The sequence below is a fragment of the Talpa occidentalis genome, unplaced genomic scaffold (genome assembly GCF_014898055.3).
Source record: "Talpa occidentalis isolate TD23 unplaced genomic scaffold, MPIMG_talOcc4v2.1 talOcc4.5, whole genome shotgun sequence".
In the NCBI taxonomy this organism is placed as follows: domain Eukaryota; kingdom Metazoa; phylum Chordata; class Mammalia; order Eulipotyphla; family Talpidae; genus Talpa; species Talpa occidentalis.
The window spans coordinates 130,999,910-131,024,924 of record NW_023604861.1 but is presented as its reverse complement, the minus strand read 5'-3'; the positions used below and the strand labels follow the sequence as shown (position 1 = coordinate 131,024,924).

Here is a 25,015-nt window from a genome sequence, read left to right as displayed (position 1 = left end):
GCACCACATTTGCCTTTAACAAGGACATCGTATCACTTATGGATTCATAATTATGAATAATATTTGCCAGGTCCACGGTAGGGAAGATGACTATGGTGGTAGGTACTTTGGTTAATTCATTAAAATTATTTTAGTGTTTCAAGAATGGAAACCTGCTGTTGTCTCCATTCTGTATTGTGCAAGAACGCCATTCGTCCAGGCAGCACTTCTGGACACGATGCTTTAGACGTCTGCAGTAAGGTACGCACTGCTTTCCATCTACTCTGCAACGCCTCCTCCTATTACAGGTAAGAACCCCACTGTTTTCTCCAGTTGTAGCCCCCAGGGCTGGTTTGCAGTCTTGGTGGTGGCCATTCACATATATTAGGGGTTAGCCCTACATCCTTGGAACTCTCCCCAGATGAAGCCTATGTTAACGACTCGCCATCTTGGGAAAGATTAGAGTCCCTGGGCTGTTAAAACCAGAAACGACGCAGGTGGAATGTTTAGATCTCGATTTCAATCAGTTTTGACATAGACCTGGGAGTAAGAGGCTATTCCCTGGCCCAATCATCTGGCCTGTAATCTAGTGGGTTTGGAATATGTGCCGTTTGGGCTGAAAAATCCGAAGTGTCCAATAAAAACAAGAGCTTAAAATGGGAGACATTGACATAAAGTAGTGTGAAAACATACTCCGTTCCAATAAAGACAGCTGAAAGAATTCCCCCTTTTGTAACACTGAGGGAAAGTGATGACATATTTGGTCTCACACTGAATTCATGAAAACAGAGAGTTTTTGCAGAGGGTGAAAACATATTATTTGGTGTCCTTTTCCAGCAGCAAATGCTAGCATTTCACAACAGGTGAACTGTGGAAATCTGAGAGGGTGGTGGGAGAGGGCAATCTTTCTAAGAACAGAAATTTGGGTTCTTAATGTTCACATCAGAAATTTCTGGAGCCCTCTTGATTCTTCTACATTGTGCCTGCCTGCTGTAAATTAAGTTTGAAATCCCCTGTCCTGACATGAGGCATTTCACCTCGGTGCTCCTTCTCCATGGAAAGGCTTGCCCATCTGTTTTGAGGCAACTGGGCATCAGAATCTGATTCCTCTTGGCAATGTTGGGAGAGGACTGGCCATCAAAGCACATTAATCTCAAGTGGGCCTGCTGCTGGCCACATGCGTCCAGTGCCTACTGCCCGATGCCAAGCGGGGCCGCCACGCAGCCCTACGGTGGCCTCCCTCCCAGGCCTGGCCCCGCCACCAGCATGAGAGCCCCTGGCTTGTTTGCATATTTTTGCCTGCCCAGGCTCCTGTTTAGCATTTGTTTTTCTTGGCCTTTCAAAGCATTATGTCCATTTTTATTATACCCTTGACAGACCAAACCCTAGTGCCAGCAGACCACAATGAAACCAACACTTAAAATTTATAGAATATATTTTCCATGGAGCCTAGAAGTTTTGTCACCTGGTAAAATACTGCAGGCAGGACAGTTGACTTTAACTGTACTGCTGTGACCTTCAGAACTGCCTCTCATATCTGAATCTCTCTGTTTCTGTTTCTGTCTCTCATACACACACCCCTAGTTGAAATTAACTCTGATCTAGTTCCCTGTTAGCTTTCATAATATGGCCACAATCTACATCCTGAACTTTATAGAACTGGAAGCCAAATGTTATCTTTAAACAGTGACGAAACACTCTGAGTCCCAATCATTTCAACTGTCTCTATGCAAGACACAACCCGGCCTGCCCACTCCCAGGCTTTTCTTTATATTTTTAAAAGATTTATTAATTTATGCATACAGGAACTGGGGTACAGGCCAGAGGTGTGGGAGGTGAGAGGATTCACCAGAGACAGAGTGAGGAGTAGAGCAGGCAGATCAACTGAAATACACTGCTGAGGGGAGCAACAAGCGAGTCTGCTGTGCCATGTGGGTTGCGCCCTGGCCGACCGGGGATTGAACTCGTGCTGCAGAGGCTGAGGATTGCTTCAAAGTGCTGTGCTTAACCCCTTGCACCACGAGGGAGGCCTCTCCCAGTCTTTTCTTTATGATAGATGGTGAGGGAAGTGTGTATCTTCTCATCATGACCTCCTACCCCCTTGACAAATTCCACCTGGGCTTGGAGGCTGTTCCTAGTACCTAGTTGAGTCGTGGACCAGCCCAAAGTGGATGCCATCATGGTGCCTATGCAGTGGCCATTCCTGGACTTAAAGCTACAGGGCCCCGAGAAAATCATGAGACAAGACCATTGCTCTGACAAGAATTCATCTGGTTGAGAAGGAAAATCTTAATATACCTTGACCAATCAATGTTTCACTGACATTCATAATTATATTATTATATTTAGTTAGCACTTTCCAAATGTCTTTGATTATGGCAATAATAAAATAATAAAAGCTCATACAGGAGAAGGAGCTATGATGGGGTTCAGCGATTTCTGGGATGCTAGCGTTGTGTTCTTTAGTAATTCAGGTGAATACCCCATGGGAATTTGCTCCCTAACAACTGGTTAAAATGCACATGTGATTATCTGTTTCCAAGTCCTCTAAATCATCTCTCAAGGTCTGAGAGCTGAGATAAAACTTGATAACTGGCAGGAACATCAGATGACTCTTGTCAGTCCTCCATGTCTGACAAAACTGAGGAGGGCAGGAGTCTTCTTAGATAGGCCACAGGGTCTCCGCTCCTCAGATGCTGGGCTTAGACGCCACATGCAACAGTCAGATGCATCTCCCCAAAGGCTGCTTCTCTCACACGTAGTCTTCTTTAAAAAAAAAAAAAAATTATTTATTTTTATGCAAGAACCGGGGTACAGGCCAGATGCATGGGAGGGTGAGAGGATTCACCAGAGACAGAGCGAGGAACAGAACAGGCAGACTGACGAAATGCACTGCTGAGGGGAGCAGTGGGCGAGACAGGAGAGGTCTGCTGCGCCATGTGGGATTCTCGCCGGCCGGCCGGAATTGACCCCACACTGCAGAGGCTGCGGACAGCTTCACAGCACTGCACTCAACTCGCTGCGCCACCAGGGAGGCCCCACGCGTAGTTTCCTAAGAGCTAGAATGTGCTTTTTCCTGCCCAGGACACTGAATGCCATTTCTCTGAAAGGCACCTTTTAGATGCAATTCACGCCTGTGATGGTCCATTGTGCGTCTCATCCAAATGTGGTTTGGGATGATCAACATTGTTAGCATGAACTGTGACTCAGCAGCTGCCCTCATCCCATCATGTGAAGGGTGGACTAGAACACAAGACCAGCCTCGAGCCGGAGGGCGCGCCCCAGCAGGCTGTCTATGGGCTTCGTCTGCACCTTCATTCCCTGGGGCTCCTCCTGTGGGCCTTGCAACTAGGGCTGCCCCCTGGCTCTTCTGGCCTCCGGCCTGTAGGCCCACACCAGGTATGTTACTCACCAGCCTCCATGATCATGTGGACCAATTCCTTATCTATTTTTCTGCCTCAAAAGTTAGATGGACAGACAGATAGATAGATACAGATATTTTTGTATTTATTATTTGGTTCTGTTTCTCCAGAGAAACCCACCTAATAAAATATGCATTTTTGCATTATATGTGACACCAAAAATCAAAAGAGTAAAACAACACACACTTATTCTCTCACAGTTTCTCTGGCAAGAAATCTGGGCATGGTCCATCCGGACCTTGGGCTGTAGAGTCTCACCAGGCTGCAAGCATGGCCAGGGCTGAGCCTGAGGTCTCACCCAAAGGCCTGCCTGGGGAGGGGTCTCTCCCATTTTCAGTTGGTTGTGAGAGTCCAGTTGCTTGTGTGCTGTTGCAGTGAGGGACTTGGTTATGCCCTGGCTGCTGTCCAGAGGCCTCCCTCACTTCCCAGCCACATGGGCCTCTCACTAGGCAGATCATGACATGCTGGCTTGCTTCATCAGAGCACGCTTGCAAAAGGAGTCAGAGAGGGCTTGCAAGAAGGAAGTCTCAGTCCTTTATAGCCAAATTGTGGGCCTCCCTGGTGGCCTAGGGGTTAAGTCTTATTACTATCACCGCTACACTCTGAGTTCAATCCCCGGGCAAGGAGGTGACCCACATGGCGCAGCAGACCTCTCCTGTCTTGCCTGCAGCTCCCCTCAGCAGTGTATTTCAGTCAGTCTGCCTGTTCTGCTCCCCACTCTGTCTCTGGTGAATCTTCTCACCTCTGGCTTACACCCCAGAGGGCATGTAAGGGCAACACGTCATTTTTTCCAATTTCTATTGTTAAAGCTAGTCCCTTCAAGGGAAGGGGATTGAATGAAGGCGTTTATGCCAGGAGTTCTCAGGAGCCACGTCAGCAGCTTTCTACCCCTCCCATGTAACCTGCTCCCTCTGGTTTTCCACACGGACACACCACACAGCACGGAGAACTCTGAACTGCCACCCGGAACAACTTGCACCTTTGCTGAGCTGTTGTTCCATTCATGAGGTTCTTCCTTTTTTTCCTTAGCAAGTTCTATCCACAAGTCTAGATAGATCTGCATGTCAGGGTTGTCATTCATCTCATGCATCTGAACACTCTGGCTTAAAAAAAAAAAAAAAACATATTCAGAGTTGTGCTATTTATTCTCAGGAGATGTGTAATTTCAATCTGAATAAGCCATCATTAGTGTCACTCACATAAATGTACCTGATTGTATTAGAGAATTGCTGCTCCGGAATGTGGGGATTTGTTTGGGAAGCATCCAGGTCTTCTGGACCATCTGGAAACAGAAAACTGACCATCCTTATCCAATGTCCATTGCTAAAACCATAATACTAGAAACTAGAAACAACTCCAATTTAATTTGAAGGGAAACATTTTCAACCCTCAAGAGAATGACTGGTTTTAGATTCTGGGTTCTGTTTCAAGAAGGCATTTTGTTTTCATATTGCCTTCCATCTGTTCCATGGAGGTCAGTTGCATTTCAAAGAGAATAGTATTTAAGGTTGGTTTTCTGTATGGTAAGGAATTTGTAAGCCACCTCATCATGAAGGTATTTATCTTTCTCAGCAAAGTAAAAAATAAAATGATACCAAGATAGGCTTGCCAAAGAAAGCTAAAAATTCAAATGAAGGATCAGACATACATGATTGCTATAATCCACAGGTTTCTTTCTCTCCATCAGAGAGAGAAAGCATTTATGCTAGAAGGTCTCAGGAGAGAGAGAGAGAGAGAGAGAGAGAGAGAGAGAGAGAGAGATTTTCACTTCCCCATCATTACCTTTTAAAATTAGTTCAGGAATTAACAATTTAATAATATGGGGAGTTCACTTTATTGCTATTATTCATAACATCTTACATTGTTTTTCTCAGGTTTATCATTTCTCAGGTTTATCACATTTATCAAGTCTACTTTTACTTATTTTTCTGGATGAGAAGTGAGTAGAAAAAAAATAGCATTAGTAATAACCCTGAATCACAACCTTGGAGATAAGACATCAAATGGAAATGAGAATAAAATGGTACATAAGTGCACACACAAAGGCAGTGCAACACAAGTGTACAGAGGTATGTATGGAGGAATGAGAAGGATTCACTGACATTAACAGAATTGAGGTGATTTCTTTGGCTCTAGCAACATTTGAGATGATTTTTTTGGCAAGAATTACATTTCTAGGGATGCTAAGAATATAATATTAAAGCTACAGAAAGAGTTAATTCTTCCATTGCTTTGGGAGCCTTCTCCCAGTGGTGGACTATTATAATGTGTCACAAGATTAAGAGTGGAGGGGACTGAAGAGGAGAGGAAGCCAGTCCAGTCAACAGTCAGTTGACTAGAAGCCAGTCCAGTCACAGTCAACATGGAGAAGAACTGTTAAACGTCTAGTTTAACAAGACCCCACGATCACTGCTGGTAGCAGTGACAGTGAGTCAGTCTCTTTCTCTTTTTCAATTGGAAACCACTCAGGTTTAGACTGGGGAAGTCAAGTGCAAAAAAAAGACCATCATCTAATCAGATCTGTTGGAAATGATTTTGTCTTTATTTTCTAAAAAGAATTGTTTTTACATATTTTTGTATTTTTTTTTTTTTGCAGTGACACTGATTTACAACACTGAATATGAGTCAGAGGTATAGGGCCACACCTCTTCAGATGTATGTGACCACATCACACCCACCACGAAGATACTTAGTCCGCCACCACAGTCCATTGGTACCTCTCCCAAATATTTTTGAAGCTTTTTTATTAGCTCCAGTATTTTGAGATTTTGATAACTTCAATATGTAACCAAGAAGCAGTTCTGCATGTAATCTTGTCTTGGTAACAACTGCTAAAGGGCTGCTCAATGAAAATTAAAAATATAAAAAGCTGTAGCATCAAGGGCAGTTGTTAGGGGACTTCAAAAAAACCAAACTCCCTGCCCTCCAATAATAGCTTCACACAAACCAAGGTTATCACATTGTTTTGTTATATTTCTTTGTATCATTTTCTTTCTTCTGAGAGAATTGTAAAAATAAGATCAGTATACTAAAAAGAGATACATAGATGTCTGTGAGAAGTTAGAAGTGATTCTTTACACATTACTTGTTGGGGAGAAAGGGGTTGAAGGATGTGGTCACAAAAGCTGGTAGCAAAAGAAAAACTAGAAATTATTCCCTGCAAAAGTTTCTAGGATATCAAACAAGTCTTCGGAAATTCCCTATCCCAAGATAAAACATCAGTAATAGCTAACTGCTATCCAAAGAACCAGTCTTAGGGCCTCCCCGGTGGCGCAGCGGTTGAGCGCTGGGTTGCGAAGCTGCCCGCGGCCTCTGCGGCGCCGGTTCGATCCCCGGCTGCTCCCCGGCCACCGGCGGAGGATCCCACATGGTGCGCAGACCTCTCCTGCCACCCGCTGCTCCCCTCAGCAGTGTACTTCGGTCCTTCTGCCTGCTCTGCTCCCCGCTCTGGCTCTGGTGAATTCTCTCACCCTCCCGTGCTTCTGACTGTACCCAGTGCATGTATAAACAAAACAAACAAACAAAATAAATAAATAAAACATGCCTCTATAAAATAAAATTAAAAAAAAAAAAAAAAAAAAAAAAAAGAACCAGTCTTAAATTATGGAGGCACTGATATTAAATGATTATTTATGACAAAGATACAAAATTTTACCTACTTGTTGCATTTTCAATAAATGTGCTATAATTACACACTTACTTTATTACTATGTTTTTCTTAAGACAGTCCAATCAGAGTTAAAACAAAAAGTTCTGTGGTATTTCATCTCCAAAACAGAAGGGGGAAGACATGCGTGCAAAAATAAATATTTTTTTAAAAGCCAAACAAATTTTCCAATAATCAGTTTCTTACCCTGAATATTTACTGGAATCTTGGTACAGGGTCAAGCATTTTACGTAGGTTATTTCACTTCACACAAAAACACAAAAAATGTAGTACTATTATCTCATTTTACAGATGGGAAAAATCAAGTTTAGCCTAATTGATGGTCTAATCAAGTATTCCCAGCTGGTGAGTGCAGGTTCTCTGAGGGCTATTTCCTCCTCCCAGCTGTCCAGGTAAGCTCCAAGTCAGAGCACGGACCCTCCACATCATGCGGCTAGACTTGGAGATTTATGCGGTCTTTGATATTTTAACAAATTCAATATGGGGTGAGATCTCTGGAATAGTTCACTGTTTTATTAATTCAATGGGCTATACGCACTCCTACATTCGTTGCAGCACTATTTAAATAAACAAGGCATGGAAACAACACGAGTGCCCAATGATAGATAATTGGTTTGAGAGCACATGGTATTCACACAGGGCGGAATACAACTCAGTAATAAAAAACAAAAACACCACCAAATCCTGCCATTTGTGACAACGTGGATGGAACTGGAAGGAATTATGTTCAGCGAAATAAGTCAGAAGCAGAAGACAAATACTGGAGGGTTTCACTTGTGTGTAGAATATAAAGGAACAGACAAAACTAGATGAAAACAAATCCTAGAAATGTGACTGCAGAGTTGAGTTACCAGGGGGAGGTACAGCATGGCCTGTATCAGGCCAAGGGGGTTCCATGGGCGATGGAGGAGGTTTAGGGGTGCTTAATTGGTGGATGAGGTATGATAATGTACATCTGCAGAGGTGTGAACCTATGTAGGGGAAGGTAAAAAGTATCAGGCCTTTCTGCCCTCCCGCCATTAGGACAGATGATGGAACCCTGCGGTCCCGAACGCATGCCTGATGGCGGGCACCTGGAGTAGGGGGTGGGCCTATGGAGATGGGATTCACCTGGGCTAAGACTGGGCTGTTAAGGGCTGCGTCAAGGGAACACCAGCAGAAGCCAAGAGAAGAAGAACAAACAGAAGCAGAGAAACAAAAGCAGAGAACCACGGGAGAGCGCCCAGAAAGAGTGAAGACCTGCTGGGGGCTGGGAGGCCTGCCAGCCTCCCGGCCCCGCGGCACCCCTGCCTGCCCTGTACCTGGTAAATCCCACTAAAAGCCTGCAAAAGCCACCGAGGGCTCCAGGACTGACTCCTCCCTTACCCCGTCTGCTGGGATCATAGAAAACCTGCGCTGTGGCCCATCCCTGCCCTTACAACCTATAACCCCATATCATAAATAGTATTGTAAACCAATGTTACCTCAATAAAAATAAGACAATTTAAGAATTGTGATGTCATAGGAGATGTTTCAAAGTGCTTGCTCTAATTTAAAAGATTAATAATAATTTAAATAAATACATACATATTCTACTGTTTGATTCCAACTCATTGGTAAGTGAGATGTGTTTGGAACTCAGATTCACATTGAAGGCTTATGTGAAGCCAAAACGGAAGAGCTGCTCCCCACCCTACCATTAGCATAAATGTGCTCTAGGGCAGTGGTCTCTAAATCCCACCACCTGGAACAGTGCCACCCCTGATGAAGTTTTCACCAGTCGGCAGCAAAGTAAGAAAAACAAAGACAATAAATTAGACATATAAAATATCAGTAAGGATGTCAGTCCTTTCACAGGAGATTATATTCTACACTTTCTGGTGGTAAACCATCCTTTCTCATAAAAATAGAGAGAGAATAACGGGGGCAGAGGATGATTGACATTTGTTTTTAAATGTTCTTACTTATTACAATCAAAACTTTCCAATTTTTTTGGCGTACTTCTGTATACTCACTACACTTTTTTTTTAAAGATTTATTTATACAAGAACCGGGTACAGACCAAATGCGAGGGAGGGTGAGAGGATTCACCAGAGGCAGAGTGGGGAACAGAACAGGCAGAATGACAAAAGACACTGCTGAGGGGAGCAGCGGGCGAGACAGGAGAGGTCTAACTGCACCATGTGGGACCCTCACCAGCCCGCCGGGATCGAACCAGCGCTGCAGAGGCTGCGGACAGCTTCACAGTGCGGCGCTCAACTGCCTGCGCCACCAGGGGAGGCCCTACACTTTTATTTTTAGTTTACCTTTTCTACTGGTTCATGAAATCTAAGTCGTAGCATTAATGATTCATGGAGCACAAAAGTTAGCAGCATGGTAGATTGCAAAAATGCCTGAAATTCTCCATTCATCTCTGTATTCATGTCACTTTGACTTTGCAGCTCCTCCCATGGAGAAACAGGAGCATCCCCCATGAATCTGCTCAGTCTTGTGACTTGGCAATACAATGTCATGGAAATAGTGATGTAACAGTTCCAAGTCTAGGTCTCAGGAGACCTTGATCCCATTGCTGTGTCTCTTGGAGCCAGCAGCAACAGCCTGAATAAGTCCAGGCTAGCCTGGAAGAGAGGAGACATCACGTGGTTCCATAACTCCAACAGCCAACAGTCAATTAAGCCCACCCCAGCCCCAAACAGAGTCATCCAGTATAGCCGCCAGTGAGAGTAAGCCCAGCCCAATCACAGAGTCACAAGTTAAACAAATGACTGTTGCTCTCAGCCTATATGTTTTCAGATAGCTTGTTAGGCAGAAATGCCTAATCCATTCAGCAGAATCTAGAGGCATTAAACAGAAATCGGATCCTGTATTAGCAAATCTCATCACTCATCGATAAAACCAACCACTCTTGGATTGTTCCTAAAACCAATTTCAGCATAATTTCTTAACACATACTTTTATTTAAAGGGTAGCTTTGCAGTCACCCTTCTGATCTTACTTTGAAGTTGAAGAGATTTAGGTGTATGGCTTTTATGAGAATCACCTGCAAGTTCACACATCTAATTATTGGTAGAAATAAGCTAGACACCAACAACTATTTCTCTACGTGCAGCAAGGGTGACAACACTGCCTTGTTTACCTATCTCATAGTGAGTGGTGATGCTCTGAGAGACACTATGATTGAGAGAGAGAGAGAGAGAGAGAGAGAGAGAGAGAGAGAGAGAGAGCTCTACTGAATTGAGGGGACCCTGGAGATGTTTATTGGTGATCCAATTAAAGGAACAGAAACCCCTCTCTTCAAGTGCCCCGGTAGCGCCATTTTAAGTCAGAAATGCTTTTAATCTCATCCATCACCTAGAGTAGTTTGGATCTAGAAGACTGAAATTCAGAAGCTTGGGTCCTAGTCCAGCCTGTGATGGTTACTGGCTCTCGGACAAGCTATTTTCCCACTCTGCTTTTCAGATTTCTCATCTGTGAGGTAAGGGGACTCGGTGAACTTTATAGTCCTCACCATTCCAACCGCATCTCAAGCCCTTAATCTGGTCACTCAACGCTGGGAAACAAGGTCCAAAAGATAAATGCATTGAGACCCCCTGGAGACTAAAAGCCTGGTATCGCCTTTAGTGGAGTCAGCCCGCTGTTTTCCCAAACTCAAACAAAAGACAATTTGGTTTACAGGTGTTACTGTTATGAGTTGCGGGTTATTCTTAGAGAAGCAAGGCCTGTACATCTTTTTTCACTAAGGTTGCTGTTGTGCACATTTTGAGCCTGCTTTTCCATGGTCGTTAAATGTATTCTGTGCCGTGAGTTAAAGTGTATTCAAGGATCCACATGAAAATAAAACCAGGCACATTGCAACCTCTATTGTGATATTTATCACTGATGGCGCTCGCTTGACTGCAGAGATCCATAAAACTCTGAAGGGGTTACCTTCCCTTAATGGCGTCCTTCCCTTTCACTCACCAGCCACTTCTTATTGCAAACAGCTGCTTGGAAACGAAAAAACATTTTCTATTTCCAAGGGACATTGTTGGCTCTCAAAGTACTTTGCTCATTTTATTTAACAAATGTTTAAGTTTAATCAAATTTCTAATTCCAAAAATGAGCCAATCTTGCATCTTGAAGCATTAGCTCGTGAGACCCGTGCATTTTAAACAGTATAAAAAGAGTCAGGTTCGAGAGCCAAGAAAAAGTGAAGTGTGTGGCTCCGATGGCTTCAGCTTCTGCATGCCACCCCTTGGACCTGCTGGCTTCAGTCCATTCTGGGATCCTGAGGGGAGGGAGCGACCCAGCTCATAATGAAGGCTCCCCTGCGCTCAGAGAGAAAGTCCTTCTAAACAACCCAGTGAAACTGCATCGGCACCAAAGTAAGGGAGGAAAACAAGCGTCATATAAACTTTATTAGCACCCTTTATTATGAAATAAACTAGGCTTACACTTCTTTTGGAGGGGAAAATGATGAACACAAAAAATATACCGTATTTTTACTTACTAACGTGCACTTGTAAAAGGCATGGCATGCTGTTTTACAGGCAGTAGCATATAAAATACTTTTTCCAGATGTGGATTCATAATTCTCCAAAGACTATAATAGTTATCATAAGATTTATGGAGGATAATTTATTAATCACATTTTTTTCTTTTAGAGATCTGTTTAGTAAGATGAAAGAGAACTTTAAAATGTCATTTTAACCAAATGTAGATGGCATAATATCAAGTTACTCCTTTTGTTCAAATTATTTTTAATGACTTTATTTGTTTTATTGCCTCCACAAGTCAGTACCAACTTGGTGGTAATGATCTATTCAGGAAATCTCTCAAGATTTTTAAAGTAAAATAGCATTGGGTTATTTAAAAAACTAAATGAACTGAACTGTGTGAGTTGATTAGTGTCCATTTATTTGAGAGACACAGGAGCTACTAAAGCTTATTTTTTTATAAGATTTGGAGGAGACAAATCTCGTGAAAACTGCAGCTCACTGCACAATCCTGCAGCTTCCTCAACAGAAACTTAGAAGCCCATGTGTGTCTGAAGTGCTACAAGTAACACGTTGTTAAATAAAACACACATTTCAAACATGGGTCCCTTTAATCTGGCTTAGATTATTAAAAACACAGCTGTGCTAAATCCATATTGAGCACCCAAGTCACATGATGAGTAAAAAAGTCCAAATGTTTCTCACTTTCTGTCATCACTTTATTGGAAGTAAGTTTGGTTTGAAGCTTAGCAGTGCCCAAGAAAAAAGATAATTCTGCAATAGGAAATATCATTAGGTTTCTGTCTAAGGTTACTGTCCTCTCAAACACTGCCCTCTCCTCTCCTATCCACTGCTACTGGTATTTGGGTCAACACTGGCCCCTGGGTACAGACCAAACCCATGTAGGGGTCGTCAACACAGAGAATCACCTTCTTTTTTCTCTAGCCACCATCTTACTACCGCCACGAGAGCTTCCTCGCCTCTCATATAAGGATATTTACTCTGTGAAGTCATCACAGGCTTACACTAAAGTGGCACGTGAAAGTCATTTACAGTCTGGCCCATTGTTGGTGCTCAATAAGTAGGAGTTAGGGGGCCTCCCTGGTAGTCTAAGGGCTAAGTCTTAGCATTGTCACCCAAATGGCTTGAGTTCGAGCCCCGGCCAGGGAGATACCCACATGGTGTAGCAGACCTTTCCTGCCTTGCCCGCTGCTCCCCTCAGCAGTGTATTTCAGTAGATCTGCCTGTTCTGCTCCCCGTCTGTCCCTGGTGAGTCCTCCTATCCTCAGCACCTCTGGCCTACACCCCAATTCTCCTATGCATAAATAAATCTTTAAAAAAAATAAATGGGAGCTATATTATAAGGTGTACAACTTTGTTTTAACTTCAGAAAATCAATCTATTCAAGCAGTATTCATTGATGGATTTAAGGGCAAAAAGCTGTAAGATTATTAGAAGGTGGGAACAGAACCATATTGAGTCACTGCCATGTGCAACCCATTATTCTCAAGACAGCAAAATGCAGGAGAGGAGACCTATGTCCTAAAGTGTTTATGACAAATGAGACAGTTCCAGCACAAGTGGGGAAAGTTCCAGCACCACTTTAAGTCCTTGGCAATGTGAGGCCACAGTAGCAGAGGTAGAGGTGGGGTGTGAGTGACAGTTTCCACATGAAGGGGATGGCAGTGACTCCTGAAAGGCAAGAACAGGTTGAGAATGGACGAGTAGACCTTGAGAAGTCCGTGCAAGTTGGGCTCCAGCGAGCACAAGATGGTGGGGCACCACCGGGAGAAAGAAACTCAGCAGCTTCTGATATTTAAATCAACCAGGTGCTGCCAAAGAGCTGAGGAGTGAAGTCAGGAGGTCAGAGAGTAGAACTGAAAAGCTGAGAACCAAGCTCATTTCTGGGTGGAGATAGTAGGTCTTTCCAGAAGCCTGGGGAACTAAAAGTCGGTCACAGTCCACACCAGTGTCGATCCCCAGGGAGATGGCTCACCCCGGTGAGATGTGTATCCTGAGGGGACCCTGACTACGGTTGTTCTCCATGAGAAAGGACAGCACCCCTAAGGGGAGGCCACCCAGCCTCACTGCACCCCCCCCTGCAACTGTCTCTGCACTCCCAGCTGCCTTCTCCCTGCCTCCTGCCCCCATAGACCGAGCTGCCAGACAGCAGAGGCCATTTTCTGCTTTCTCAACATGGGAGACAGAGTGGTGCTCTCAAAATGTCCGCCAAATGTGTGTCTGGACTGAAAGGCTGGTGGTAGTTGTCAAAATAAGGTGTTTCAAAGTGCCACATAGAAAGAGAAAAAGAGGAGGCAGGGAGGAAGAGAGTCCTAGTGTCCACTTGGGGGGCTGAATTAGAGCTTCCCCCAATCCCTTATTTAATCTAATAGCACAACCTGGAAGCACTCGCCGTGGGGACACTTAACCAGTAGCCAACTGGCCACGTGACCTGCTCACCAGCAAACCAGCTTCCGTCTGGGCACTTCCTCCACGGAAGCAGAGAGGAGAAGCTCTTACTTGACAGTCAGAGAGCCCCACCCAGTGCCTGAGGGGTGTCCCCTGTGGGGGCCAAAGGAGCATCCTCAGCTCCCAGGAGGAGACACTGTCCTACTGGGGCAGCTGCCCCCACCTGGAAGGCAAGCGGACGCTCAGTGCCCACGGCACAGCCGCCCCTCCCTCGCCAGCACAGGGCGGCATCCCCAGGTCTGGTCCATCCCCCTGGAAGACATCTTCCAAGTGTGGGGAGGTGCCCCAAAATGGATATTTCTCCCAAGCCTTGGCTACTCTTACTAAATCCTTCTTAGCTGAGACAGTGCACACAAACCAGACGCTGACAGATCACAGGAAAGCAGGGAGCCGAGTGGGTGGCGGTAGACAGAGCCTCATAGGCTCCCTCAGAAATTCACTTTTGCAATCAGCCCGACCCCAGGACAAATCCACGACCCAGAATGCACGTTAGAGAGTTTCAGAGACAACAGAGAGAGCAAGGCCTGGGTGCACGCTCCCTAAGAGGGCAGCGCGCCCGCCCGTCTTTCCAGAGCCAAACAGGACAAGAACTGTCTCTCCTTTCGCTCATTTGGGGCCCGATCATGGGCGGCCTCGAGCAGTTGCTGAGGGTAGAGGCAGCAGCTAACTCGCCTCCCTGTTGGAACCCCTCCCTCTCCGTTTCCTCAAGGAAACCATAGCTCACACATATATAGCAATTTGTCTCGGGTGATATTCTTATTGCTTTGCTCCCAACCCCCTATCAGCTGTGTCTGTTTTTATTCCCGTTGTCACAGCTGAAGTGCCATGAAGCTTGACAGCCGTCCCAACAGGGAAGCTGGCGTCTCCAAAAGTGATTTAGTTTCTAATGGGCAAATGCGTTCCAGGACCAGAGTTTATGAAAAAAAAAAATACATAAACTAAAAACAAAACAAAATAAAACTGAGTCTCAGCTCACTGCTCTTGAAATGCAGAGAGCGGGGAAAGGCTGGAAGAAGTGGCATTTAACTCATTAGTTTGGAAATAACGCCGCTGCATATTCTCTTCACCAGCTTCAAGAACAGAAGTCAGAGCAAAGGTGGAAGGCAGGGCATAAATTTACCATCTGCGACGAAATGTAAGCAGATCCGAGGAGTTTCTACTTTGAAGTCTTCCTGAATCTGTGTGGGTTACAGGTCTGAACACATCACCAGCTTTGACAGGTGGCTTTATTTTTCATTTCAAAGAGGAAGAAAGAAAGGCAGGGAAACCCAGGAACACATGCACTGTGCGCTTTGAACGTTGCCCCAACGCTCACGGAGGCTTTTCTGAGTTCAGGTCACACGTTCAGAAGAGCAAAAGCTGCTGGGTTTTAGCCCACCCCAGCCTTCGCCCTTCCCAGCTGTGAAATGCCTCCTCCACCCTGGGGTGCCCGTCTTTCTCCAACTTGACCTGAGCTCCCAGAGTCGGGCATCTGCCAGTGGAGCAGTGAGGGGAGGCTCCAGGCTCCAACCCAGCTGCCCACCCCCCAAGCTTTGTGCTCAGGGCCTGCCAGTCACCAGCGGAGCCTGTGACACCCCGAGCAAAGGGTGCGTGTAGCCAGAGGCGCACGTCACTAGCATGCGATTTCAGTCCTACCCACTCCACAAGGATCCCGGTTGTTTATTCATGAAAATGCAGCAAGACAGCCCTTGGTGTTACCAAGCGCTCACTCAGCTCCTCAGATAAGCACCACCATGTCCGGAGCCTCCCAGCATGGTCCCTGGGAAGCCCCTGGAAAAGTCCATGCTGATAATGACCACACATAATGACCACATGGCAGAATCCTGCAACCTTGGGGAGCAAGGAAGCGCCTCTACAAGGTGGTGCGGTGGGTGGGGAAGAACTTTCTCCAGGAGGATGACTCTCCTGTCACACAGGTGACAGCCTCTCCCGCTCAGCTCTCTCTGGGCCAGTAGCAGACCCGGGAGGGTGGGGGGGTGTAGACAAATGTGTTCAAGAGCTGCGTGGGCAGCGCACCAGTGTCAAGTCAACAGCCAAAGCAGCCTGACTCCTGGGGATCCCGGGCTGAGGCGAAAGGGAGGATTTGGCTTTCTATCTTTAATAAATGACATCCGGTTGCTTTTTTATTTTTTTTCCGGTTGCAGAAGTAACACGTATTCAGTACAGGAAAACTGGAGAAAATGGAGACTCACCCAAAAGCATAAAAAAAAAAACAATCACCTATAATCCTATATTTTAGTATCAAGAACAATTTGTTCACCCAATTTCTTAACTGTGAACATACTTTTCAAAAATAAAAATAAATACTGCTTTGTCACCTGTTGCTTCCCTTAACAACAGTCAAGAAGTGCTTGCCCAGCAGCAGTCAGTCTTCACTCCCCCTCCATGTGGCGGTAGGACTGGCAACGGTTCCATAATTTACTCAAACTTCTAAGACCTGGTTTTAGTTCCATGTTTTTTGATATTTTAAATTACACTGACGTAAACATCTCGCACATCTGATTTTGTGTATATCTCAGATTCTATCCCCAGCATAAATCTTTTTTTTTTAAATTTTATTGTTATATTCCCCATACAATTGCAGCCCCCCCCATTCTAACCCCAATCCCTCCCCTCCCGCCCCCGCCCCCTAAAAGTGTCTCTGGTTCATAGTTTTTTGTTGATTTTGATTTTCACTTTCTTATAATAGTTATTCATTTTCCTGGTCCCTTATTTAAGTTTTCTAGATTCCTGCTATGAGTGAGACCATCCGTTATTTTTCTTTTTCTTTCTGGCTTATTTTGCTGAGCATGATCCCTTCCAGTGCCATCCATGTTGCTGCAAATTGCATGTGTTTATCTTTTTTGAATGCTGAGTAATATTCCATGGTGTATATGGACCACATCTTCTTGATCCAGTCATCTATTTTTGGGCATTTGGGTTGTTTCCAAAGCTTAGCTATTGTAAACAGTGCTGCTATAAACATAGGGGTGCAGGTGCTCTTTGGAATGGATGTTTCTGTGTCTTTTGGGTAAATACCTAGGAGTGGAATTGCTGGATCATATGGAAGCTCTATGTTTAGTAGGTCCAGAAATCTCCACACAGCTCTCCATAGTGGTTGGACCAGTTTGCACTCCCACCAACAGTGCAGAAGAGTTCCTTTTTCTCCACACCCTCGCCAACATTTGTTGTTGCTAGTTTTTTTAATATCTTTAATAAATTTTTTAAAATATGACCGTGAGAACAAAGTGTTTACATTTTTTATTTTCAAGATTTGTGTTACAATTCTAAGCCTGCGTGGCTGTTTCACCAGCCTCACCCATTCCTTCCCATGAAAACCAAAATAAAGGCTGTGGCCACGTTTTCCTTTCCTTCGGCTTCCTGGTCAGCGCGGTGCCCTCCACGTGGCCCTGTGTGGCTGTAATGTCTCATCTTCTGGGAAACGAAGCAATCAATCCTTATTTTAAAAAAAAATTGGTACCTATTCTTATTTTGAAATGGCTGCAAAATCCATTTAGGATGACTCAGTTGATGGCCTTGGCTTCATGGAGGCAGGAGCGTCAGAGCCTGAATTTGGGAGTCAGCTAGTCTAGGTCTGGATCTCTGCTTCTCTTCTTGCTGTTTCATGACCTTGAACAAATCTCTTACCTCTTTCAGTTTCCTCTTACACATATTGCTGTTGCTCTGACGGCCTGCTCACCACAACCATCCCCAGCTCCACCCTGAATTTATAGCTTATTGATGATTATCTTATTTTATGATTGAGCTAAAAGTTTTGATGGCTTACTGTATCAGAGCTTGCTGGGTGTCGATGAGCAAGATGGCAATTAAAAGTCAAGGGGAGGGGCCTCCCCGGTGGCGCAGCGGTTGAGCGCTGGGTTGCGAAGGTGCCCGCAGCCTCTGTGGTGCCTGTTCGATCCCCTGCCGCCGGGAGAGGGTCCCACATGGTGCGCAGACCTCTCCTGCCACCCACTGCTCCCCTCAGCAGTATTTCATCAGTCTGCCTGCTCTGGTCCATGCTCTGGCGAATTCTCTCACCCTCCTGCGCTTCCCACTGTACCCAGTGCTTGTAAAAATAAATAAATAAATCTTTAAAAAAAAAAAAGTCAAGGGGAGTCATAGAAAGCACCTCAGGAATCTCTGAACCCCACTCTTTCCTGTGGTTTTGCAATTAGCAAAGGCAAGGAAGGAAAGATGAAAATCAGCCTAGTTTGTTTCACAAGTCCTTGCACTCCCGCTATTTTCAAACTGCCTCCCTCACCAGTAGTAGGTGCCCCTCTAAAGCCACAGAGGAAATGCAAATTGTATTTCTCACATGATTTCAACATGGAAGGATTCGAGGTGTTTGACATGTTCTGATGGGAAATAGTGGGAGAGTGTGAGCTCTCCCCAGGACAAAAGAGGTGCCATCTGAGTCCTATCATTGGCTAGAACTGGCATTTTCTACAAATGAACTGAGCCGAGACAAGGATGGGGAGGGGGGCGGGGCTCAGTAACAAATGACAGGCATGAGCACGCATTACCCTTGGGCATGACTTCAGCTTTTTTTTAAAGATTTATTTATACATAGAAGTACTGGGTTATAGGTCAGAGGTGGGGGGGGGTGGTGAGAGGATTCACCAGAGACAGAGCGGGGGGCAGAACAGGCAGACTGACTGAAATACACTGCTGAGGGGAGCAGCGGGAGAGACAGGAGAGGTCTGCTGCGCCGCCTTGTGGGTTAGCTCCCTGGCAGGGTTTGAACACAGGTCACGTTGGTGCTAACACTAAGACTTAATCCCAAGGAAGCCCAGAAACCACCTCACTATAGGCCTATGTGTCCTGGGCATCCCAATTAAAAATGAAAACTAGTTAAACCTGGGTTCTTGTCAACTATCATAAATCCTATGAAGGCTCACTAGGGTTCAACCTTGAATACATCCAACAGGAAGGTCCTGCTAGTGCGTTGTTTGTCAGGACCTGGTCTGAGTAGTGTGCTCAGGGTGGAAGGGGTGCGTGCTTGCGGGCTGTGAGAGGGACAGAATGCACACAGAAAGGTCTCTTGGATGGAATCCAGAGCAGGAGAGTCTCCACTGAGGCTTTGCAATCATCAGTAGCACTGAGACCTTCCCAGCGTGGCACCTTACAGGGCAAACTTTTAAAGATTTATTTTTATTTATTTACGCGTACAAGGGCTGGGATGTAGGTCAGAGGTGCAGGGGGGTGGGGGTGAGAAGATTCATCAGGGACAGAGTGGGGAGCAGAACAGGCAGATCTGCTGAAATATGCTGCAGTGGGCGAGACAGGAGAGGTCTGCTGCGCCATGTGGGTCATCTCCCTGGCCGGGAATCGAACTCATGCCACAGTAGCTGGCGATAGCTTGATAGCACTGAGACTTCAACCCAAGCACCACCAGGGAGGCCCATACAAGCAAACTTTTAAAGGAAGTGAAGAAGTTGGAGTCTGAAGCTGTAAGTCCATCTGTGCCCATCTATCTTACAAACTAGGGGGATTTGGAATATAGACTCCAAATTGCTTTCAGGGCTCGGGGGAAGGTGGTGCTAGAGGAAGATGCTGATGAACAGCAGGGGGCGTCTGCTGAGAATCCTTCCTTCCTAGTGCAGAGGACCTTGCCAGCCATTTGTGGGCACCCTGAGTCCACTTACAAAGCAAGTCTGGCCTCAGAGCTGAAAGGACCCCCCCCCCCAGAGGTTTCCTGGGCAAAAACGATGACAACTGGCTACATGTCCGTCCTCCAAGACCCCTGGTTCACCGCTGAGGGCAAAAGCAAATTAGTGACACCGAGAAGCTGAGAAATCAGGTCTGCCGGCCCTCAGATGAAGGACTTTGTGTAACTCCACTCCGTTTCCATGGCCTGGGCCTCAGTGTTTGTGGAGGAAACATTAGCCCACAGCGTCAAAACCAGTCACGGGTTCTCAAGCATCACAAATAGAAGCTGCACCATGATTTACCAAGCAACTAGCCTGTGAGCGCCTTGTAAACGCCTCTCCTCTCCTCCCAGCACTTACACACACACACACACACACACACACACACACACACACAGAGAGAGATTTGTATTTTCTTGTCCCTCCTCAGTATCTTCCCAACCAAGCCCACCACAATGGCCTCTCCATTGTCTGAAGGAACTCATTATTCTCTCCGCTAGACACTTCTTGTCACTCCCCAAAGAACCAGAAGCTCTTCACAAAACCCTTCCCTGTCTTTCATTATGTTTTGCATTTAGTTGGCAATTACTTTGTCAAGACTTTCTGACTAATTTCAGCATAGCAAATAAGCACATTGAAGTCACCCTCCTCCTCTCTCATTCCGTGTATATCCCTCCCCCTCAGGCCTCCTGGCTAGTGAGATTTCAGGAGACCAGGTGAGCTGTGTGAACAGAGGTTGGTCCCATCCCCTCTCTGTCCCTCCTGTACTAACATGGAGGGACTTCAGTCTGTCAGAGCCTTTTCCAGTTGAGCCCTATGGTTTTATATGACACTAGACTTCTCAGTTGTTCCTCAGGCAGCAATTTCTTCATTTCACTTTCAACTTTTGAACAAAGATTTTAAAATAAGCTTTTTTCATGTAACTGTTCCTTGAGACCCTTTGTTATTATGATGAGTTCCTTTCTGCCCCTGGAAGGATGTAAAATGCTGTCCTCAGATTATCCTCTGACCTACAAAGAACCCGCTCCCTCTCCTCACACCTGCACCCTGACCCTCCCTGTTGGGAGTCATGCAGAACACCCTCCTCCTTTGCCAGGGCAGGACACCATACCCCACCCAGCCCTCTGCACTGGTCTTCTCCCCCCTTCTGTGGGATGACCCCAGGCTCTCATACTGACCTCAGAATGATGCCATCTTGCATTTGAAAGTTTTATTGCTTCTACAGAGTATTTTTGATTGACCATTTAGTTTTTAATTCATGGGCCTCTCTTGCTTCCCTCTCCACACATGGCTTACCCACCCCTTGCTTTCCCCCACATGCCCACAGGTGCCCCACTGGATCTCAGAAGACCCTCACGCCAAGGTGACCACAGCTGTTTGCTAGGTTTCTGCTCTCCAATCCCCTACCACCCAAAGCAATCAAATGTACCCTTATAACTACATCCTTCCTTCCCAGTGTAATTTCTTTCTGACTGGAAGCTGGAAAGTCAACTGGAATGTCTGCTAACAGCTCATCAACCTACTCAGGAAGGCCTGGTATCTTCCAACGAGGAGTCACAACTGCCCAGATTCCCCTGTCCTGGCCCTGCTGCAGGTCCCCAGGTTATCAGAATGTTCCTGTGATTCTCACAGCCATCCCTGTGACCAACCCAGAGAGTCCCATCCCCCCTAGACTACACATCCCAGAAAACCCCAACTACATCAAAGTCACACTTTCTAGACTGGCACATAGTCATGATCAGCAAACCTGGCTGAGTGAATGAATGAGTGAGTAGCCATGTGGGCCACTGCTCCTTCCTCCACAGCAGACTTCTCATTTCCTCTGCCTCCTAAGCCCATCACACGCGGGCTGTGTGGGCAGTTCTGGCCCTGTCCCTCCCCATTCTGTTCTCACTGTCTGCTGTAATAATATTTGTGAACTGCAAGTTACCCTTTCAGGAGTTACACTAAGCAGTACCAACACTTGTGCCTTTCTTCAAGAAACTTGCCTTTATCTTCCTTCCATTTGGATTCCTTCCAAAGGGTCCACCTCCCTTCTGAGCTGTAAAGCTGAGAGAGAAGTTAGGTTTGGGAGGCCAAACCATTAGGTTTTATCTCCTCCGATGGGAGCCGCTGAGAGTTCGGCCTCTTGCTCTCAGAGGGTATCGCACATTTCAATTAGCCGGACTGACAAAATATTCCCCCCAAACAGCCCCTTCTTCTATGTGGTGTCTTCTCTGGGAGGGAACCCCGCCGGCCATTTCAGGGGCTCTGGGACACGGGGCGGCCATGCCTGCAGCCCAGGTGGGAAGGAGTTGGCGAGAGCGGGAGGATCCAGGATGCTGCTGTGGTCTCAGCGCTTCCACAGAGGGGCTTACCCTCCTCTTCTGCTTACCAAGGTGTTTTACAAACTATTATTAATATTAAACACCTAGGATTGTAGGGTTCATGCGCTGCGTGATAGGAAGGCTTAAGCTCAAGTTGTCTGAGTTGCTTTTGGAAGGGGATCAAAACCCAGGCTGGAGCTCCTTCCCGCCTGGCTCCCTGAGCCGTTGTTATTGTGTTTAGCTTGGGATAAACTCTGCGATGGGAGGAGACTGCGCTCAGCAGTGCACGCGCTTAGATCTGGCTTCACGTGTGAGCGCGGCTGTCATCGTGCCGTCCAGGTCACTCTCCGAAATGAATTTGTCTTTCCTCAACGTTCCTCGGAGCCGGGGAGCAGACATTCCTCCGGCTTTGCCCTCATCCAATTACTTAACACCTGCAGACAAGCAATAACAGTGTGGGTGCCAAGAGCCTTAGAAATGGTTTTCTAGCCCAGTGTAATCTGCTGCCCTGCTATCAGGAGTCACATTACACACCTGCCAGGAGCCCAGCCAAGAAAATAACATTCCCGGTACTCACTGCAGGCGGGAATGCCCAGGGCACCTTAGAGAGACGAGTGACAGGCATGTCAGCCGCTGCCACAGAGCCCATGAAACATTTCGACTTTCTTAGTCATTATATTCAAAGTCATCGGAGGACTAAAAGATGTACAAGAAATTTTCTTGTAGATTTTTCTTCCAGGGACAGTGCAGGCAAAATCATCTCCCCGCAAAATGACTCAACAAGCATGAGGACTCATGCTGACCCCTTGGGGGGGCTTGATGGACCTGGGTGGACAGGATGCCCGAAACAAGAAAGACCTCCCAGCCTGCCCGTGCTTGCTACCGCACACTAAGTGTCTGAATAGCTCAGCTATCCCGAAGCCAAAGACAGATGATTTGCCTAAAGGACTTGAGTTTGAGCCCAAAACTGCCCAGGCCCCCTTCACTAAATACAGCCACCTCAGAAAGAAATGGAGCCAACTCTGGAACATTCTTTTTAAGAACAACCCCAAAGAGACTTGATCAGGAATATTTTTTTCTGAACTGGTTTTGAAAAAATTCTATGGCTGCCTATGGTGAGAATTAAATAAATCATTAGCAGAAATCTCTTGGTTCCATGTTTTTCACAAGAAATAGATGTCTCTGCTCCCAGAGCTGCCAGGTTATTTAATTTTCACCAACCTGAGATCTTAAAAGGTGGGAACAGAGTACGCAGAACCTGTGGCCACATGCCCTGGGAGTTGAGGGACCCCTGGAAATGTCCTGGGTCAAGGGTCATCTCCCACAATGCACCACTTGGACATCCTTTCCCTTGGTCACTTACTCCAGATGGAGAAACCACTGGAAACCTCAGTGACCAGGACCCAGAGAGCAGTGAGCACAGGGCGGGGGTGTTGGCGGGGAGAAGGAGGGAGAGGCCATAATCCCTACACAGCCTCCTTTGAGTTACCCCCCTTGCCTTTGAACAAATCTCACTTTCCACTAAGATTTCCAAACTCTCGCAGACAGTCTGCTACTTTTCACATCAGCGCACTTCAGCAGCAATAAAATATGACAAGTGATTGATCTCTGCATGTGTGTGAGTCTTGTCTCCCCCCTGGAGCACCAGCTCCCCAAGCACGGAAGTGGCATTAGGTTTCCCTCCTCCAGGGTTCTGCCCTGCACAGCACCAGCCGCCAGGCACTGGGTGAACGGAGAGGGTCCTTAGCGTTTGCTCTCTCCTTGGATTTTCTTTCTAGAAAAATACACTGCTCAGAGCCCTCCGCTGATGCTGACATGGTTTCCAGCTAGATGCTACATCCTTGCTGGTTAAAGTGTGTTTTGTGGACCGGCAGTATTGGCATCACCCTGGAGCTTGTTAAAAATACAGATCTTAAGCCCCATATTAAACCCATTAAATCGGCACCTGCATACCTACATTTTAGCAAGATTTCTAGCAGATTCAAATGCATATTAAAGGCTGGGGAGCCAAGTTAAACAATACCTCTCTCTCTCTCTCTCTCTCTCTCTCTCTCTCTCTCTCTCTCTCTCTGTCTGTCTCTCTCTCTCTGTGCAGAGTCCAGAGGATACACTATCTCTGGCAGGGAAGGTCTGAAGGCAGAGTCATTGGTGGGACCCACAAGTTACACAGCTCATTCTAGTTCCCCATCATGGAGAATGACACTGATGACTCAAGAGGTCTGAGCTGGATGAAAGGAGACAGCAAACAACAGTGTCCCCACCCCATGCCGGAGAAGATGCTTTCGTGTCCAGAGAGTACAAGCACGTAGCCCGTGGCCAGGCAGCCAGAGCCGGAAGAGCATTCCAGGCCCGTGGCTCCATCTGCCAGCCCCTCCCGTGCAGCCCAGCACTCCCAGCCCACATGTAACCTTCAGCCCCTGCCCAGAACAGTCAGCGTGACAGTAATAATAGTAGTCACAAGAAAATGCAACCTCGATCACGCTAACAACTTTTGAAAAGTAAAATGCTGGGGATATGATTTCAATTAAAACTCATATTGTCTGACTTGTCTCTTTGCACAGCAAAAGCTCAGCTCCTCTTGCCCTCTTACCTCCTCTTTGCAAAACCAAGGTGGACAGGAGGAGCCAGGTCAGTGCCGGCTGCCACCTCAGGGGTGCTGGGGCCTGTGTGCTCGCTGCTCCCCATGCCCCAGTCAGCAGAGCCCTTCACATAGTGGTCTCTGTGCTAATTCACCCCAGATAAATCCTAACCAGCGATTTGTGGATTCTCTCTCTCTCCCACCTTGCCAGAGCTGGTCTCAAGCAAACAGTCCTAATGATCTACCGCATTTGCACTGAAGGTGAATTTTCCAAATCTATTCTGCTCACCACAGATGAGGACCAGACAGCCAGTGCTGGTGGGGAACACAGGCCTAGTCAGAATCCTGGTGCATAATTTCTGCAAGAAAATAGAGCTGCTGTCATCCTGGGAGCTCTAATGCTCACTTTCAGAAGATACTAAGCAGAATACAACAGACAAGGCCAGCATCACAGCCATGTGGTGATATATAAATGAACAAACATGTTTCCTTAGAGATTCATGAACTGATGCA

The 25,015-nt window shown here is 46.3% G+C and overlaps 1 long non-coding RNA gene across 15 annotated transcripts in view; it reads right to left on the bottom strand.

Annotated features, from left to right (window-relative positions):
* Positions 1-1,781: 1,781 nt before the first annotated feature.
* LOC119259527 (uncharacterized) overlaps positions 1,782-25,015 on the bottom strand; it is a 92,550-nt gene continuing 69,316 nt past the window's right edge. For 9 of the 15 annotated variants that reach the window (XR_008554155.1, XR_008554158.1, XR_008554148.1 and 6 more), the window contains 3 exons: positions 4,611-4,683; positions 4,381-4,504; positions 1,782-2,745 (listed from right to left, as the gene is read on the bottom strand). This is a non-coding gene — a long non-coding RNA (uncharacterized LOC119259527). Of the gene's footprint in view, positions 2,746-4,380; positions 4,505-4,600; positions 4,684-20,891; positions 22,359-25,015 lie in introns of those variants that run through there. The other 6 variants (XR_008554150.1, XR_008554154.1, XR_008554156.1 and 3 more) reach the window with 6 other exon arrangements.